This window comes from Octodon degus, unplaced genomic scaffold (genome assembly GCF_000260255.1).
Source record: "Octodon degus isolate 3935 unplaced genomic scaffold, OctDeg1.0 scaffold00122, whole genome shotgun sequence".
NCBI lineage: Eukaryota > Metazoa > Chordata > Mammalia > Rodentia > Octodontidae > Octodon > Octodon degus.
In genome coordinates, this window is record NW_004524698.1 from 5,350,459 (window position 1) to 5,357,569 (window position 7,111).

At 37.1% G+C, this 7,111-nt stretch overlaps 1 protein-coding gene across 5 annotated transcripts in view; it reads left to right on the forward strand.

Annotated features, from left to right (window-relative positions):
* Window positions 1-7,111, forward strand: part of Enox1 (ecto-NOX disulfide-thiol exchanger 1) — a 661,835-nt gene that overhangs the window by 343,701 nt on the left and 311,023 nt on the right. For 3 of the 5 annotated variants that reach the window (XM_023700180.1, XM_023700181.1, XM_023700179.1), the window contains one exon: window positions 2,043-2,182. The exons of the other annotated variants lie outside the window; for them this stretch is intronic. The gene's annotated coding sequence lies outside the window, so the exon portion shown is untranslated. The remainder of the gene's footprint in view (window positions 1-2,042; window positions 2,183-7,111) is intronic. 5 annotated transcript variants of the gene reach the window in all.

Genomic DNA, 7,111 nt, shown 5'->3' on the forward strand with positions numbered 1-7,111 from the left:
GCTCAGTGGTCTAAAGCACCTACTTGAAACAAGCTTGGCAAAGCACAGGGACCGTGGTTCGATCCCCAGCACCACATGCCAGCCAGACCCACCCCCTGGTGGGCTGAGCTGGCCACACACACACACAATAAATAAATGTAATAAATAAAAATAAATAAATATTTTTAAAAAAACATCTAGAAGAGAAGCTTACTGATACTATTATCCTATAACAGAGGCAGTTAAGTTTAACATCACTATCTGTCTGAATATCACAAATCTTAGGCATAAAATGAAACTACTATTTTTCAACTACCAGGGATATTCTCAAATTTAAATCCATATAAAATGTTTAAAAAAACAGTTACACATTTTTACACGGATATTTAGAAATCGAACCATATTCATCATTGTAGCAACCCTGCTACATTTTGTTTTTCTTGTCCCTTGTTTACTTTTGTTACCTTTTTTTAAACATACATTTTCTTTAAAGAGAGTATAGCTATAATTGTTATGACATTAGAAGCAGTATGCATTTAGAAGACCAAAATGGCAGGTATGTTAAGCATGGTTTTAGTATTACACATTGCTTTTTGCAATGTAGTTGTTTAGTTCACAGATATCAGCATATAGAGTTAGGGTGAGAATTCAACCCATTAACTACTACTTTAAAAAACCTGATGGAAATTCTTAGGACCATTGCGTAACCATCTTGTTCATATAAACGAATAGTTTTGTTCTTTTCATATTTCTTAACTTTTCTTTTTGCTCTCTCTTCATCATTTAATCCTTAAGTTTTTGCCTTCCATTTAACTGTGTTGTAACTTTCAATTTTTCTTTCTTCTTTTGAGCTCTTACACTAGCAAGACAATATGATATTTAGACATGTGGGTCTGATTTATTACTTTGAAGGAAATCTTACAATTGAAAGTTGAGTTGATGTGTGTTGGTCCTAAAATACTCCACTGTAAGAATGGGTACTAGGAAACCTGGTGGAGAGTAAACTTTACCCCTCTATGTTGGTACCAGCACCATCAGAAACATGTAGATCATTGACTCAGAATGAGTCCAGAGATCCCTGCCAATCCTTGTTCAGTTGCCTTCAGCCATTGAGATACATGAAGCCACATAAGATACAGTTATATTACTCAGGGATATGCACTGATGATGTGAGTTTCTGTTTCTAATTGCATCAGAAAAACCAAATGTTCTTTCTCTTGGAGAGTAAAAGGGCTGTGAGTCATGTGGAGGGGCCAGAGGAAGATGAAAAGTTGGCATCGCTGTCCTTGATGTAGGCAGGCACACAGCCAGCCCCATAACAGGGAGCCACTGGTTTGTAGGAGGCTTGCTGTCCTTGCCCAAAGAAGAAAGCTTTTAATGCATTGCTTAAAGCTGGATGCCCAAATTTCTGTGGGACTAAGATAATATATAGTACAAAAATAAATTTGGAAAGACAATTTCAAATTAACTTAGTAATACTTGAATTAACTTAGTATATTGTGGTGTTATTCATCCTCTTGTCAATCCTGTTTGTGAATATTTTTCTAAATCACAAAACAAAACAAAACAAAACAAAACAAAAAAACATAAAATGAAATGAAGGACACAGCCTTTTGGTTATTAGAGGACACAGGTTCTAAACCTGAAGCAACAATCCCTGCATTAGTTTTTCTCATCTGTGAAATGGAGCCAGGACTCTGCGGCTGCAGGGCTGTTGTTTGGGTCAAAGAACCCTTGTGTTGGGAGCGCCTGGCATAAAGTCCCATCCCTGCAGCACTCAGGCAACAGCCTTCTGCGCTGTGCTCATTTGCTACCCAGGTCTTCGGAGCATAGTGGGTGGGGAAGGAGAAGTGCAGATATTTGCTTAGCTGCTAAATGCTTTTGGCCTTTAGTCATTTCTCAACATAATGGTGGAAGATTATAGCCCCACCTGAACTTATGAACTGAAAATTTGGGGGTACACAATTAATGGATATGGACAATATGCTAACAATTTCAGGGCTGGGGTGGGCAGCAATGGTATTCTGAGTGTGCCCTGATGGTATACTCTTCTTCATTTCTAGATGCATCTGACATGTCAGAGCCACACTGTCTTCCATGGACTTCTTTTATGAACAGTTCTCATTTAGAAAACTTTTATGAATACATTTCAGTCAAGTTCACAAAGAACATATTTTTCTTCTGATCTGCTGACTGTTTCAAGGTTTGTGTTATGTTTTGCATTTCTTTACTGAAGATATTGTTAATTTTAAAAATGTGTTAAGTGAATAATAATGAGAGGCTAGGGAGATAGCTCAGTAGAATAAGAGCTTGCCTTGCAAGTGCAAGGGCCTGAGTTCAATCCCCGGTTCCACCAAAAAAGAACAAAAAGTAATAATGGTCATACACCATATCAATAAGAACTCTGCGACTACAAAATACATAAATTCAGCTCCTTTGATTTCATTGTGAAATAGATGTAAATGAAAGGAAATTGTCAAACTAGTTCTCATACTTATTATTGTGTATTCTGTCTTGGTTTTATTTAATATTTTTGTACTGGGAATTGAACTTAGGATCTTGTGCGTGCTAGGTAGGTGCTTATGCCACTGAACTATATCCCAGTTCCTATTGGTATTCTATGGAATGTTACAAGGATGCTATACTCCATCATACTGGCTTAAAATATATTTCTAGGTTCACCAAATAAGCTAAATTTTAAAACGTTGAAAATCAAGAGTACGTTTCTTAATATCAACTAGCATTATCATTATGACCCTTTTCAAATTGTAACGTCCCACTGAACAATGTTTTCATTCAGTTCTTCTAGGAGATACTCATCTTATGTTTCAAACTGGACCAAATAGGACTTGTTAGAGATGTGTTTGTGTGTGTCTCTGTGTGTGTATATATATGTGTGTGTGTGTGTGTGTGCATGTCATGTGTATGTTTGTCAGTTAAGTTTTGGAACTAGCAGCACTGCTATTTTCTCAAGAAAAAACATTGCCAGTAGAACAAGGCTTTCATGTGAAAGTATACATGTGTCACTGAGGTAGAACCAAGTTAAGTGTTAAGGCACCCAGCCCTGGCCCCCTTACCCTGCACCACTTCCGATGTTCCCAGATGTGCCAGCCATAACTGTGCTGCAGAGCTTTAACCTTGACTGTCTGTGTCCGGCTGCTTATGCATATAGCTTTGTTTCAAGGACTCTATACTTTGTGCCCAGAACACCCTGGCCCAGCGAAGACACTTGATGACTCCCCTTCTCCATTCCTGCGGGCTCTATAAAGTCCCTGCCTCCCCAGCCATTGCTGCTGTTCAGGTCTGCTGAGCAGCCCGGCACATGCTAGTTGCTCCAATAAACCACTCCTTTCATGCCAGCTAACTTGAGTCTGGTCTTGTGTGGGTTTGAACATACCATACTTTTATTTTGAAACCATTTTCTGACAAACCCCTAACCACAGGCTAACTTCAGTTCATGCATCTTCATTGCTGGAGAAGGCGGCAGGGTCTAGGGCAAGATATGGTATATTGACTGCATGGAAACCAAAGGAGGAACAAGCAAGGAGTAACTCAGTACTTTCTAGCATGACATGGTGTTTTTCCCTAAGGCACTCATTTCATTTGGTGGGACTTAAATTCTGTCCAAGATGACAGATGTTTTCTTCCTTAATAGTCCTTTACTGTGTTTTACTTTTTTTTTATTTCTACTGAGAAATCAAAGCAGATTTTACTGCAGTACTGGGCTAAATTCCAGTTTCTCCAAAGTACCCTTTCTTATTGGGCCTCATGATTAGCTCATTGAAGTGAGACAGATACTATTTCTTGAGGGGCTGAATGCATGGGAAGTTGTCCCCCCACTTTCCACCCTACAGTCTATCAATTTGGTTGGGTGTATAGTGTGTTAAATCCTAATAACTGTAACCATGGAAACAGAAACATTGGAAAAGACTTGAGAAGTTACCTAAATTCTCTTTCCTTGAATATAAGATTCTGCCTTAACTATCTGAAACCTGTAAGAGTCTATTTGTTTTTAAATCTTCATACTCAAAGTCCTTTTTACCTTTATACTATGAGAAAAAAATTCCCACAAAACATGAACTCTATCCTTTATAAAAAATTTAAGAGAGGTGCCATGGAGATAGCTCAGTAGAATGACTGCTTGCCTGGCAAGCACAAGGGCCTGAGTTCAATCCCCAGTTACGCAAAAAAAAATAAATAAATAAAAATAAATTAGGAGTTGATTACATACACACAGTAGCTCAGCAAATCCTTATTACCTTTTCCTTTTGCTTGACTGAAATGATACCTGTTGAATAGTAACTACCACATTCACTCTCTCCATTTCCATGCAGCTTCCATCCTACTTTCTTCATCTATAATGAAGGTTATAGTTTGGCAAGGTTAGATATTTCACAAGTGGAGTCATGCAGTATTTATCCTTCTGTAATTAGCTAATTTCACTTAGCAGAATGACCTCAGTTCACCTGGATTTTCACATATGGCAAGATTTTCTTCTTTGGTAAATCTGAGGAATACTCCTTTCTAGATATATTTTGCATTTTATTTATTCATCTGCTAATGGACGTTTAGAATATGGATGTGCATCTTAACTACTGTGAACAATGTTGTAATGAACATGATGTGCAAATCTCTGCAAATTCTTTGTCAAGTTTTTGCATATATACCCACATTGTTGGATTATATGACAATTGTATTTTTTTTAGAAGAATGCCTGTACTGTTTCCTACAGTAGCTGTCTAATTTTGCCGTCTCATCACTAGGGATACAAAGCTTCCAGTTGATCCATGTTCTTAGCAATCTCCCTCTCCACTTCTAAAACATGTAAACTGATACCTCATTCTGTGTGGCTGTTGTCCATTTGTCAGCTTTTTTGGGGGAAATGTTTATTCAAGTTTGTGACTTTTAATCCACATTTGTCAATTTCACTATTAAGCAATGCCCAGCAGGTTGATAGGCAGGCTCCTGGGTATGTTTGGGTGTGTCATGTGGGCTTGGCTTGTGTCTTAACGTGCCCATTCCTCTCTGGCACTATTCCCCTGCTTTGCTTCCTGGCTTCCAGGAACTATTAGTTTAGCTCCACTGTGCCTTTCTTTCTTAGAGCCTGCTGACTATGACTGGAATCTCCTAAAACTATGAATTAAATTAAATCATTCCTCTTTCAAGCTGTGGCAAATATTTCATCCAGCATTGGAGTACAGTACAGTGTTGCTGTCTATTTCTGAATGTTTTGAAATTTTATTTTATTAGTACATGTTTGCAGTTCATGCAGTTTGCAGTCATGGGGAGTGGTTACATGTACATATTGCAGCTTTTATTTTCCTAATCCCCTGCCCCTTGCTGCCCATCCTCTGGTGCCCCATCACCATTTTCCTACTTGTTGGTATTGCTCCTCTTAGTTCTTATTTTGGCATATTATGTTTACACTGTTCAGAGTCATAGGTTGTTGTACATGACACATATTTATTCCTCGCATATCTCTTTCCCTACCTCCTTGTGTCTCTCTTTTTCCCTTGGACCTCTTCTCTGTTGGACATGATTTGTCATTTTTGAATTTTTTTGTTTGTTTTGTTTTACAGTGCCAGGGATTGAACTCAGGACCCTGTGCTTGCCAGACAAACATTTATTCTACTGGGCTATCTCCTCAGCCCTCATTTTTCAATTAAATTATTTGTTTTTTTAATCACTTGTAAGAGTTTCTTATATATTTATAATATCAAGCTCTGACCAGACATATTCTAAGCAAATATTTTCTCCCAGGCTGTAGGTTTCCATTATGTGTTTTGATGGCTTCATTCACTGTACAGAAGCATTCTCTCCTGCCCCTGGTGGTACCTGGGGTCGAATGGAGGATTGCACTGGCCAGGCAGGCACTGAAGCCACTGAGTGCTCTCCCCAGCCCTTAGTTTGCCATAATCCCACTTGGCTACTTTTGCTTACATTATCTGTGTCATATATAAGAAATCATATCTGAAATCAATTGTGTGAGGTTTTATGCATGTGTTTTTCAAATAATTTTGTAGTTTTCTTGTGTTTAAGTTTAAGTCCTTACTCAGTTTTTGATTGATTTTAAGGTATGGTATAAAATTAGAATCCATTTATTCCTTTGCATGTAAATATCAAAATTTCCCAAAAGATTGTATTGAAGATACTATACCAAACTTATTTTGTAGTCTTTGTATCTTTATCAAAGATTATGCTATTAAATATGCATGTGTTTATTTATAGACCCTCTATTGTCTTCTTTTGATCTATAAGTTTTCCTTTATGTTAGTATCATGTTGAGTGTTTGCATTCATCATAAGGAGAACATATACTTACCATATCTTAATTTTCCACATTCCCTTTTCCTTCCCTCCTCCCCACCCCACCTCTGGATCCCTTTCCCATTTGCAAAAGATTGCTCTCATTGTTTCCTATTGTCTTTTATTTTGCTTTGAAAATTTGTTTATACTTTGTGTTTCTCATATAAAATTGCACCATTCTATAATCTCTTTGGTTATTGTTGTTATTTTTGTAGTAAAAAGTCTTGGAATCCATAACTATGTGCTTTCTCTCCCTTTATTTGTGTCTCCTTGAATTTTTTTAGCATGATTTGAAATTTTCATTGAGCATGTATTTTGCTTTTCAATTAGGTTCATTCCTATTTTATCTTACTGTTTAATGCTGTTGTAAGATTGTTTTATTCATTGTTTGGGAGGGATGGTACATTTTCACTCTACAGAAACACAAGAAATTTTGATGTTGATCTTCTATGCTGCAATTTTCCTAGGTTTACGAGTTATAACAGTTTTTAATAGTATGTGGAACCTTTACAGCTCTTGACATGAGATAATATTATTAGCAGACAGAGATGATCTTATTTCTGATTTTGACGATTTTTTTTCTGATCATTGTTCTGACTAGGACTTTCAGTACTGTAATGATGAGAAGTTGCAAGAGCCAAATCCTTGCCTTGTTTCTGATCTTAGAAGTTTTTTAGGTTTTTCATCACTGAGTATAATACCTGCCATTGGCTTTTTATGTTATGCCTTTGTTGTGGTAATTTTCTTGTATGGTTTTTTTTGTGGACCTCTTCAATCATGAAATGTTGTTAAGTCAAATATTTTTCAACATTTATTGAAAGGATCCT